The 13058-nt window shown below is 39.7% G+C and overlaps 1 protein-coding gene across 4 annotated transcripts in view; it reads right to left on the bottom strand.

Annotated features, from left to right (window-relative positions):
* The window catches only part of TRPC4 (transient receptor potential cation channel subfamily C member 4), a 298467-nt gene that overhangs the window by 123253 nt on the left and 162156 nt on the right, over window positions 1–13058 (bottom strand). The window lies entirely within an intron of this gene.

Here is a 13058-nt window from a genome sequence, read left to right as displayed (position 1 = left end):
TAAACTAAAACCGAGGAGGGAAGGTGACCAATCTTTAGGATATTTACAACCTGATCCCAAACATCAACCCCAAGACAACCAATCAAACAAGGAGATAGAAAGTGATAGGAAGGAAGGAAAAACTCAGAGACAAACTAGGAGAGATGTAGGAAGCATATCGAGGGTCAGTCATAAAGAACTCAGATGTCTATTACACCAACACACAAAGTTTGAGGAAAAAAACAAAGTGAACTTGAAATACTCGTATATGAGGGCAAGTATGATATAGTTGCCATTATTGAAAATTGGTGGGATGAAACTCACAACTGGAATGTACTGATAGAAAGATATAAACTGTTCAACAGAAACAGATCTAACAAAGGAGACGGCAGAATTGCATTATAAATAAGAAATCACTACATCTCTACAGAGATGCATAAAACTAAGGATGCATACGGGTTAAAATAAAAGGAGAAAAAAATCATATGAACTATAGGCCACTCAACCAAGCAGAAGAAATAGACAAACTTTTTGCTAATCAGTTAACACAACACAGTTGTAATGGGGGACTTTAATTACCTTGCAATCAACTGGGAGTGTCATGCCCCTGGTGGAGTCTGACTCTGAGGAAGAGGAGGAACAGCCAACAGGGAGTGAGAGTGTGGCTCCAGAGGTGGTGGAGGAAGCTGGGGAAGGGCAGAGGCTGGCTGAGCAGTCAGAGGAGGATCCAGGCCCATCCCCTATCCATCCTAGGTCACGCAGGGAGGAGAGGATCAGGGAAAAGTGAAGTCTACTCAAGAAGAGATTACCATGATCTTCCTCGTGGCTTGCAGGTGGGAGCTATGTATATAAGTTTGCAACTGCGCAGTAAGAATTGCTGAAGTCAATTAGTGTTCATCTTGGAAGAGGCTTATCTTTGCTGGCGTTCTTCCCATGGACTTTTCTCAGTAATTTTCCTGGAGTTTATAATTAGTTATCTCGGCTTGATTCAGAACTCTCATCAATGTGGTTTGTTTTGGTTTTCTGTTTACCTCATTATTTACTTTTGTGACTTTAAATTGTGCCTAATAAAGCAGTGAAGTTAAGTTGAAGGCCTTAGCAGACTTTAATATATGTTTTGGGTTTTGGGTTATTTTGAGAGACTACGGGTCATCACATTTTGACTTCAGCCACCCCTTCAACTTATTTTTGCTTTTTGTGGGGTGACCATGGATCAGCTCAGAGCAGAGATTGCCCAGTTAACCCAGCAAGTGGCTCTTTTGACTGCACAGGTGGCACAAATGCAAGCTGCCTGGCCACGCCGAAAATGCTCTGTGGCAGTGCCAGATAAATTTGATGGTTCGCTGGCCCAATTTCCAGCATTTTTTGGGCAGTGCCAGCTTTACATGAGCCTTTGGCCTGAGGACTTTCCCACTGACCGGGATAAGGTGAGTTTTTTGATTAGTTTGTTGTCAGGCTCTGCAACACGTCGGGCGACGCCTCTGCTGACTCAGCCCAACCAGATGTTGGACAATTACACCAAGTTTTGCCATCAGTTTGAGGCCATGTTTGAGGACCCTGTTCGAAGCCAAACAGCAAACAGACATTTGAGAGAGTTGAAGCAGGGGCGTGGCTCACTCATGGATTATATTGCTAGTTTTCGGGTGGTTGCTCAGGATGTACAATGGAATGAGGCAGCACTATTAGACCAGTTCCAGGAGGGTTTGTCATCGGGGCTTCTGGATGAGTTGGCAGGCACTGAATGCCCTCGCGCCCTTCAGGAGCTCATGCATTTGTGTCTTCATATCGATGCTAGACTTCAGCAGCGACGGGTGTGACGATGGACAGAGACCGTATCTGTTTCCAGCAAGATGGTGCCCTTGGTGGAAGTGCCTTTGGAGGAACCCATGCAGTTGGGGGTTGGCCGCCCTCACCTGACTCAAGTAGAAAAGAATAGACATCGTGGTGATGGTTTATGCCTCTATTGTGGCAACTGAGGCCATTTTGTGGCCAAGTGTCCTGTTAAGACATCCACAGCAGCGGCACCTGTGGTGGTGGGAAACAAGCATCGCTCAGCCTACGAGGGTCTGCAGGTCGGGGTGTAAAGTCCATAGGCCCAACATTTTCATCAACCTTGCCACCCTTGCCACCTTTGACATCTTCAACATCTCCACCACAGTCACTATTGGTGAAGCATCTTGTGCTGCTAGCAAGTGAGTTCGTGCCTGGTGTGGGAGTGGTGGAGATCCCAGCTTTGGTCGACTCAGGGGCCACAGCCAATTTCATGGATACTAATTTTGTCAAGCAGTGGTTCATTCCTCAGCAACAGGTATCCCCACCAGTAATGGTGGAGACGATTGATGGTCGGCTCCTTCATTCGGGATTTGTGGTTGCTGCAACCAAACCCATTTGCATGCGTATTGGGCAGCATGTGGAGAAAACTGTTTTACATTGCCGCAATGCCTCATTTTCCAGCGGTGCTGGGTTTGGAATGGCTACAGGCCCATGATCCACAGATTGTCTGGTCATCTGGAGCTGTGCAGTTCCTTGATAGGAAGTGTGCCAACCATTGCTTGCACTTCTGAGGAGGGAGTGTGGCTACGCCCGTGGACCTGGATCTACCTGCGGAGTTGGTGGACTTTGCTGATGTGTTTGGGGAGAAGGAGGCAGATCAGTTGCCTCCGCATCGGGCATATGACTGTCCAATCGACTTGTTGCCCGATGCAAAATTGCTGGTGGATTGGATATATTCCCTGTCGGAACTGGAGTTGGCCGCATTGCGGAAGAACCTCCGGAAAGGGTTTATCCGGCCTTCTACTTCCCCATTGGCTGCACTGGTGCTTTTTGTGAAAAAGAAATTGGGGGAGCTATGTTTGTGTTGTGATTACCGCAAATTGAATGCAATCACAGTGAGGAATCGGTACCCGCTTCCTCTCATCCCTGAACTGATTGAGAGGCTTCGTCAAGCTAAGATCTTTACGAAGTTGGATTTGCGTGGGGCTTACAGTCTGGTTCACATTCATGGAGGGGACGAGTGGAAAACAGCTTTCTGAATGAGGTACGGGCATTTTGAATATACCGTGATGCCTTTTGGATTAACCAATGCTCCATGCATTTCATGCACGATGTTTTCCGTGATTTTTGGATTAATTCGTGGTCATTTATTTAGATGACATTTTGATTTACTCAGACTTCCTGCAGGAACATTGGCAGCATGTGCGGCTAGTGTTGCAACGTTTGCGTGATAACCACCTGTTTGCTAGATGTGAGAAGTGTCAGTTGCACAAACCATGATTGACTTCTTGGGACATCGTATTTCACCTGCTGGGGTGGAAATGGACCTGGAAAAAATTCAGTCATTGCAGGAGTGGGAACCTCCACAGCAGGTTAAGGATGTGCAACAACTGTTGGGGTTTGCGAACTACTACTACACATTTATTCCCTGCTTTGCTGCCTTGACTGCTCTCCTTTCTAATCTGCTCAAGAAGGGGGAGAAGTTCCATTGGGGTGCTGAGGAGCAGGCAGATTTTGAGGCATTGAAAATCGCCTTTGCTTCTGAGCCCATCCTCAAATACCCTGATCCAGGCCAGCCATTTGTGGTGGAAACAGATGCTTTTCTTGTATATAAATTTTATTGAATTTACAATTAAAAAAATAACATAACAACATTACATAAGAAACAGAGAGAGAAAAAGAAGAAAGAAAGAAGAGAAAGAGAGAGAAAGAAAAAACAAACAACGCTCGGTCTTGCGACCGAAAAAGGAGAAAAAGGAGTATAAACGAGAGAAAAAAAAAAAAAAAGAAACGGAAGAAAAAAGAAAATACGTTAAAACCAGACAAATATTCTTTTTGACAGTCTACAAGATCCAATTCTCCAATTCTTCTCTTACTTTAAATATACACATCTTATCGCTATATATGGATATTTATGCTTATTTATGCTCATTGAACAGTTTATCTCTGATATAACCAATTATACTATGCATTCCAATTATTATCAAAAGCTGAAGACTCTTTATTTTTAAGAGCTATGGTTAAATTGTCCATTTCTGCGCAGTCACATATTTTCTGAATGACCAATTGATCTGTAGGTAAACGGGATGATTTCCAGCACTGAGCAAATGCTAATCTGGCCGCAGTTAGAATATGAATTATTATATATTTCGTCTTTTTAGGAAAATGTTTATCAGAAATCCCTAGTAGGAAGAACTCTGGTTTATATTCAATTTGATCTTTGGTTATCTCCTCCAGCCATTTTCTAATTTTTGCCAGTATTTCTGGGCTTCTTTACAGGTCCACCACATATGAAAGTAAGTTCCCTCTATGTTTTTACATTTCCAACATTTTGGACTAGAGTTTGGGTTCATTTTCGCTAACCTCGAAGGGGTAAGTGCCATCTATATAACATTTTATACATATTTTCTTTGTACGCCTGCAGATTTCGTAATCTTAATGATTCTATTCCAGATCTTTTCCCATTCTGTTAATGTAATGCTTCTTCCAATATTCCTACTCCACATTATCATGTTCCCTTTCACTATCTCTTGCTCTAATTCTACCTCCAATAGATATTTATAAAATTTAGAGATATTCTTTTTATTTGATCCTAATAAGATTTTATCTAAGTGTTGTAGTTTGCTATAGATTCCAAACTCTTTGATATCTTGTTTGTATCTACTATGGATTTGTATATATAACCACTGATCAATTTTAAATCCCTGTTCCTGTAAGTCCTGTCGAGTTCTTAATTTACCTAAAGGATCTAATAAATCTTTATATTTAGTCATTTTTGTTATATCCAAATTGTTGGGATGAACCATTGCCTCCATTGTTGAAAGCCAAATCGGAATTTTTAAATAATGTTTTTTACATTTTTTTTCCAATTAGTTAATAGTGAATCTCTAATAAGATGTCTATGAAAGTACGCCTGTTTAGTTTTCCCCACATCCCATAGAAATGCGTGCCATCCTCTCTGAAGGTCGTGCCCTTCCAAGGCTAGAGTTCTTTTATTCCGTAAATTGACCCAGTCTTTTAACCATAGTAAGTTGGCTGCCCAATAATATAATTCCCAGTTTGGAAGCGCTAGCCCACCTCTACTTTTTGCATCTTGTAAGGCCTTAATACTGATTCTAGCTTTTTTTCCCTTGCCAAATAAATTTAAGAGTTACCTTATTTATATCATCAAAAAAATTTTTGATAATTTTATTGGGATTGTCTGGAATAAGTAAAGGAGTTTTGGTAAAATGTTCATTTTGATTGTGGCAATCCTGCCCAGTAAAGAAAGCTGCAACTTATTCCAAGATTCTAGATCTTTCTTAATTTGCTGTAACAGTTTATCATAATTATTCTCTTTGAGTGATTTACTATGTGGTGTTAACCATATGCCTAAATATTTGACCTTTTTTGTTGCCTGTATCCCCATGGTTTTTCTAATTCTTTCCTCTGGTTCTCTGTTAGATTTTTAGTCAGTAATTTCGTCTTATTTCTGTTGATCTTTAATCCTGCTACTGAACCATATTGTTCTAGTTCTTTTATTAGATTATGTCCTTTTTCCATGGGATCCTCTAGGAAGAAAACCATATCGTCTGCAAACGCCTGTAATTTATATTCCTCTGCCTTGACCCTAACCCCTTGGATTTCAGGATTTTGTCTTATCCGCGTTAACAATGATTCTAAAGCAAATATAAATAAGAGGGGTGAGAGAGGGCAACCCTGTCTAACGCCCTTTTCAATGCTTAGTGGGCCTGTTTGTTCACCATTAATTAGTATATTGGCTTGTTGGGTATTGTAAATTGTTGTGATAATATTCTCGAATTTAGTGCCCAGATTCATGTTATAGATTTTTTGTATTAAAAAGTGCCAATGTAAGTTATCGAATGCTTTCTCCACATCTAGAAACAAGAGTGTAAATTGTTTCTCTGGATGAGCTTCATAATATTCTAAGACGTCGATAACGGTTCTTAAATTGTTTTTAATTTGGCGGAATGGAAGGAAACCATTTTGGTCTTCATGAATGTATAAATTTAAAACTTGTTTTACTCTATTCGCAATAATTGAGGTAAATAATTTATAATCGGCGTTTAAAAGTGAGATTGGTCTATAATTGTTGATATATCTGGCATCCACATCCTCCTTCGGAATTAACGCAATCAACGCCTCCCTCCATGAGTCTGGCATTTTGGCAGCCGAAAGTACTTGTTAAACACTTCCAGCATCAGAGGCCCTACTAAATCTATTGTGGCTTTATACAATTCTACTGGAATCCCATCTGGACCAGGGGATTTATTATTACATTGATTTTCCATTGCAGATTTTAACTCAGACCATGTAATATCCTTATTTAGTAATTCTTTGTCTCCTTCCCTATTGTTTTATCATTCGTATTCTCCAGATAAGTTCTTATTTTATCCTCATTGATTTCTTCTTTTTATATAATCTTTGGAAATAGTTTAATATAATATCCTTTTTCTTCTCAATCTCATGTTGTGGGATGCCTTTCTGTCTATTAATTGGTGTATCAATCTCTTTTCTTTTTCTTTTTTAAGTTTATAAGATAGCCATCTTCCTGGTTTATTGGCGTGTTCAAAATAATTTTGTTTGGACCTTCTCAAGCTAACTTCTATTTTATCTTGTTCAATTAAATTCAGCTTATGTTTGGCTAGTATTAACTGATTTTGTAGTCCTTGGGTCTTAGGGGTTTTTGTAATTGTGTTTCTAAGTCTTGGATTTGTTGTTGTAACGCGTTTTGTTGGGCATAAATTCTCTTGTTTCTCATAGCATTATAGGAAATTGTTGTGCCTCTTATAAATGCTTTCATAGTATCCCAAATGTTCTGTTTTGAAGTTGTTTCATTATTATTATCTTTTAGAAAATAGTTTAGCTCCTCTTTCAGTTTATTAATATACTCTTCTTCGTTTACAATTTGGTTATTTAGTGTCCATCTTTTTTTTATTCGTCTCCTATCCCTCCAAATTAGCTGTATTGGGTTATGATCAGCCCATTCATTCGGTAGAATTTTGATTTCTTTTATTTCATTAGCCAAGTCCAAATCCATCCAAGCCATATCTATTCTGGTCCAAGTCTTATGTGGGTTAGAATAATATGTAAATTGTTTTCCTTCAAGATTCCGTTCCCTCCATAGATCTTTTAAATTTAACTCTCTCAACATTTCCTTACATGCCGCAGAGAGTTCCTTTTCCCCTTCTTGTTTTTCCCCATATTACTATGGTCTTTCTGGTAGTCTGCAATGGAGTTAAAATCGCCAATCAAGCAAATGTTTCTTTTTTCAAAGCCTACTATTTTTGGTGAAGGTGTTTAAAAATTTCCCCTGGTCATCATTTGGGGCATAGATTGCTACAAGTAAAAATGTGATGTGGTTTATCCAAACTTGTATAACCAGAGTTCTTCCTTCAGGATCCGACCAGATTAATTCTGCCTTTACATCTTGTTTTACATAAATTGCAATTCCTTTTTTCTTGTGTTGGTCGGCCGGGGCTGTAAAAAGTTTACCTAATTTTGGACAAATTAGATGTCTTTCGTCATTCTTCAAAATATGTGTCTCTTGAAGACATATTATATCTGCGTTGTGTTGAATAAGTTTTGAGAATATCCTTTTTCTTTTTAATAATGAATTTAATCCGTTTATATTGATGGAGAACAACTTCTTCCCCTCCACCATTTATCTACTTCTGCTTAGATTTTTGCCTAGTAATGATTCGGTTCTCTTGTTGTTGTTGTTGTGGAATTTGCTCTTCTCTCCCATGTTGTGGATTATCACTTCCTGAAATTGGAGAAAGTCGTTCCTTTTGGGTTCTGTGATAATATCGGACCTCCTGTGGTCTTGTTTTAGGTTCTTCTTTGGTGGGTTGACTATTCTTATCTGTGAGCTGTTGATGAAAAACTTGGGCCTGTTCTATCGATTCTATTTTGATTTTCCTCTCTTTCCATGTAATTAACATCCCTTCCGGGATTAACCATTTAAAATGGATTCCTTCTTTATTTAAATCATTAGCTAAAAATTTATAATCTTGTCTTATCATCCTCACTCTCTTTGGAATTTGTTTTAAAATCCTAATTTCTCTGCCTTTATATGATATTGTTTCCTCCCTGCTCTTCATGTGGCTGTTGGTGCAGTGCTCCTCCAGGCCTATGCTCCCTCAGGCATCTTGTTCCCGTGCGCTTATTATTCTTGGAAGTTGTCAGCTCCAGAGCGCAACTATATGATTTGGGACAAGGAGCTATTGGCAGTTAAGGTCGCTTTTGAGACATGGTGGCAAAACCTGGAGGGGGCTTGTCACCAAATCGAGGTTTGGACGGATCATCGTAATTTGGAACACCTACGTACAGTTCAGACATTGAACCAGCATCAGGTGAGATGGTCCTTACTCTTTGCTCGATTTGATTTCCCGGTGACCTATGTTCCGACTGGAGGGAATCAACATGCCGATGCCCTATCTCAGAAGCCCGAGTATACCCGAAGGGAGGATAAAATCTTGCCCCGGACAGTGATTCCGTTGGAGCGGTTTGCAGCCTCCGAGGAACCTGTGAACCTTCGAGTGAGGATTCAGGAGGCGCAGCAGCAGGACCCATTTGTGACAGCTCAACATCGAGAATTGGATGAGAATGGGAGACAAGAGACTCCTTGGGCGTATATTGGGGACCTGTTGCGATTCCGTGATCACATTTATGTGCCTGGAGGTCCTCTTCGTGGCCTTATCCTATGTCAATGTCATGATAATCCGGCGGCAGGACACTTTGGGGTGTTCAAAATACTGCACCTCATCTCTTGGACATTTTGGTGGCCGAGACTTAAACATGATGTGTCAGGATATGTGGCATCCTGTGGGATCTGTCGCCAAGCCAAGTATGCTCCTGGTGCGCCCCCTGGTCTCTTGCAGCCCTTGCCCATGCCAGAACGACTGTGGGGGGCAGTTTCATTGGATTTCATCGTTGAGTTACCACCATCGAATGGTGCCACAACCATTTTGGTGGTGGTGGATATGCTGACTAAAATGGCCCACTTTATTCTGTGTGCAGGTCTTCCATCGGCCAAGATAACGGCTCAATTTTTTATCTCCCATGTTTTCCGGTTGCATGGGTTACCAGACTGCATGGTATCAGATCGGGGGCTACAATTTATGGCACGCTTCTGGCAGACCCTACTCACAAAACTGCAGGTTCAGGCATGTCTGTCGTCTGCTCATCATCCTGAAACTGATGGGGGGGACAGAGAGAGTGAATGCTATTTTGAAGCAGTACTGTTTCAGCAATACTCAACAAGACAACAAGACAATTGGGTGGAGGTGCTGCTGGTGGCAGAATTCTCTTATAACAATGCTCAACATGCATCCACCCATGTGTCCCCTTTCTTTGCAAACTATGGGTTTCATCCACAACTTTTCCCTTTAGCCCCGTCTGATTCCCCAGTTCCGGCAGTGGATACGTTTTTGCAGGAGTTAAAAGCCGTGCACCACATGGTCTGTGATCAACTAGAGAGAGCCAAGGAAGACTATAAATGGTTTGCAGACTGACATCGTCGCAATGTTCCACCTTTAGCGGTCGGCGATCGGTTTGGCTCTCTACTGAATGAGGGTGCATCGAGAAGGGCAGAGGCTGGCTGAGCAGTCAGAAGAGGATCCAGGCCTATCCCCTATCCATCCTAGGTCACTCAGGGAAGAGAGGATCAGGGAAAAGCAAGGTCTACTCAAGAGGAGATTACCACGATCCTCCTCGTGGCTTGCAGGTGGGAGCTATGTATATAAGTTTGCAACTGCGCAGTTAGAATTGCTGAAGTCAATTAGCGTTCACCTTGAAAGAGGCTTTGCTGGCGTTCTTCCCATGGACTTTTCTCGGTTATTTTCCTGGAGTTTATAATTAGTTATCTCGGCTTGCTTCAGAACTCTCATCAATGAGGTATATTTTGGTTTTCTTTTTGCCTCATTATTTACTTTTGTGACTTTAAATTGTGCCTAATAAAACAGTGAAGTTAAGTTGAAGGCTTTAGCGGACTTTAATATATGTTTTGGGTTTTGGGTTATTTTGAGAGACTATGGGTCATCACAGGGAGGCAAATTCTGCATCAACTGGGAGATCTAACAGGTTCTGACCAATCTAGCTGACAACTTTGTCATCAAAAAGATAGAGGAGGAAACTGGAGGGACAGCTATACTGGACTTAATTCTTACTAACAAAAAATGGTTGAAGTTGCAGAAACTTTGGGGGTGGGGGAGTGACCATATCATTTTAGAATTCAACATGATGCAGACACAAGCAATGGAACATAAATTATTTTTAAAATAGAAGATTTCAACAAAGTTTGAAAGAACTTGAGAAGGATTCCATGAATGAAAATCATAAAGAGAAAAGCGACTCAAGAAGCCTGGGGATTTAAAAGAGACTGGAAGTTGCTTGTGAATTTTCTATGTGTTAAATACAATAACAGATAAATAACAAAGGGATTTGAAGATTAGTGTAACATTTGGGCTAGCCTATTGACTTGTGGTTTTTTTCTTTCACTTTTTATATTTATTAGATGTTGGGTTGCTTTGATTATTAGAGACCTCATCTGAAATATTAGTACATCTCTTTTTCTTGTTAAATAAAGATGAGATAGTTTATAACTATTTGCAGGCCTATTACGCAATGGGATGAGAATTTATCATGTTTTTAAATTTTTCTTTTAAGCATCAAGCCAGAGTGGATTTTTTCTATGCTTAATGTTGAACTTATTGTATGTCTGGGTCATTTTTTCCTTTCTGTATACTTTTTTCTTTCTTTTTTGTTGTTGTTACTCTTGGATGTATGTTTCTCTGTTTTTTTTTTCTGTTTGGTATTTTATTCCATTGATAAAATATAATAAATATATATTAGAAAAATAAGAAATCCAATATGAAACCGCATTAATATAATAGTTGTTTGTTCCTATCAAAAACTGAACCATAAATGACAGACTATAAATTCAAATTAAAATAGGAAAGAAAATGGTAAGAGAACATCTGTCCATTTTAGAGGAGTTCAAATCACCAGGATCAGATGGTTTACATCCCAAAATTCTGAAGGAACTGGCAGACATGATCTCAGAACCACTGAATCATATATTTCAAATATCCTGGGACACCGGGGAACTACCAGATGACTTGAAAACAGGTGATGTGGTCCTCATATTCAAAAAAGGGGGGAAATGGATCAGGAAATTACAGACCAATCAGTTTGACACCAATATCTGGGAAGATCCTGGAAAAGATAATCAAGCAAAGATCTGCAAACACTTAGAAACAAGCAAAGCTATTACTAAAAGCCAATATGAATTTGTCAAAAACAGATCATGCCAAACAAACTTGGACTTCAGTAAGGCATTTAACTATCACCCACTTCTTGATAAAATAGAAAAATGTGGGATAGACAGCATCACCACCAAATGGATTTGTAACTCGCTGACCAAATGCCCTCAACATATAGTCCTCAATGGAACAACAACATGGGAGGAAGCATGCAGGTTCTAAGACAGGAAGGTTCTATGTTAGGCTCAGTACTTTTCAACATCTTCATAAACTATGAATGGAATAGAAGGGGAACTCATTAAATTTGAAGAAGGGGAACAGCCAGCACTTTATTAGCAATTTTATTTTATTCAAAAGATTAAAATTTCAAAAACAGATCATGTCAAACATTCTTTAACAATGTGATTAAATTAGATGACCAGTGAAATGCTGTGGATGTAGCCTACTGATATTTCAGTAAGGCATTTGACAAAGTAAACCACAACCTACTTCTTGGTAAGCTAGAAACATGTGAGATAGACAGTATCACCACCAGATGGATTTGTAACTGGCTGATAAACCATACTCAATGAATAGTCCTTAATGGAACTACATCTACATGTAGGGAGATAAGCAGTAGGGTAGTGCAAGGTTCTCTCTTAGGCCCAGTACTCTTCAATATCTTCATGAATGATGGGGAACTCATCAAATTTACAAACAACACCAAGCTGATAGGAATAGCCAACACTCCAGAAGATAGGCTCATGATCCAAATGGATCTTGATAGACTTGAACACTAGGTCCTATTTAACAAAATGAAATTCAATGTAAAGAAAAGCAAGATTTTACATAGGCAAGGAAAACCAAATGTGCAGATACAGACTAGGTGAAAAGTGGCTCAAAAGCAGTAACTATAAGGAGTATCTTGGAGTCCTAGTGGACAACCATTTAAATATGAGCCAGCAGTGTGCTGCAGCTGCCAAAAAAGCCAATGCAATCCTGAGGTGAATTTACAAAGGGATAGAATCAGAATCATGTGAAGTGTTATTACTTTTTTATGAGATCTTTGTAAAACCTCACTTGGCATCTAGTTTTGGTCACCCCAGTATAAAAAAGATGTTGAGTGCGGAGAAGAGCAACAGAGTGCAGAGAAGAGCAACAAAGATGATTAAGGGACTGGGAGCTAAAACATATGAAGAATGGTTGAAGGAATTGGATATCGCTAGCCTAGAGAAAAGAAGGACTAAGGACAACCTAATAACAGTGTTTGAATATTTGAGGGGCAGCCACAAAGAGGGCATTTTTCAAAGCACTAGGAGGCAGAACCAAAAGTGATGGATGGAAACTAATCAAGGAGAAAAGCAACCCAGAACTAAGGAGAAATTTCCTGACAGTGAGTACAATAACCTGGTTATTCTACTCACTGTCGGGGAATTTCTCCTTAATTCTAGGTTGCTTCTCTCCTTGATTAGTTTCCATCCATCACTTTTTGTCCTGATGCTTTGAAAAATAGGTTCTTTGTAGTTGCCCCTCAAATATTCAAACACTGTTATTATGTTGTGGGTATTCCATCACTGGAGGCTTTTAAAAAGAAACTGGACAACCATTTGTCTGAAATCATATAGGGTTTCCCACTTGGGTGTGTGTGTGTGTGTGGACTAGAAGACCTCCAAGGTACCTTCCAACACTGTTATTCTGTTTGCTCTTGTTAATCTCATAACCAATTCTACACTCTCTGTAATATAGTTTATCATTTTTAACTCCAATTAGCAACTATGAGGTAACCTTAAATTTAAATGAAGATACATCTTCCCTTTTTGCTATCAATATAAGGGTAGAAGT

The sequence above is a fragment of the Pseudonaja textilis genome, chromosome 2, assembly GCF_049901715.1.
Source record: "Pseudonaja textilis isolate UNSWEBS1 chromosome 2, rPseTex1.2, whole genome shotgun sequence".
NCBI classification, from domain to species: Eukaryota; Metazoa; Chordata; class Lepidosauria; order Squamata; family Elapidae; genus Pseudonaja; species Pseudonaja textilis.
Note: the sequence above shows the minus strand (reverse complement) of the source record. Positions and strands in the feature narration are given on the sequence as shown.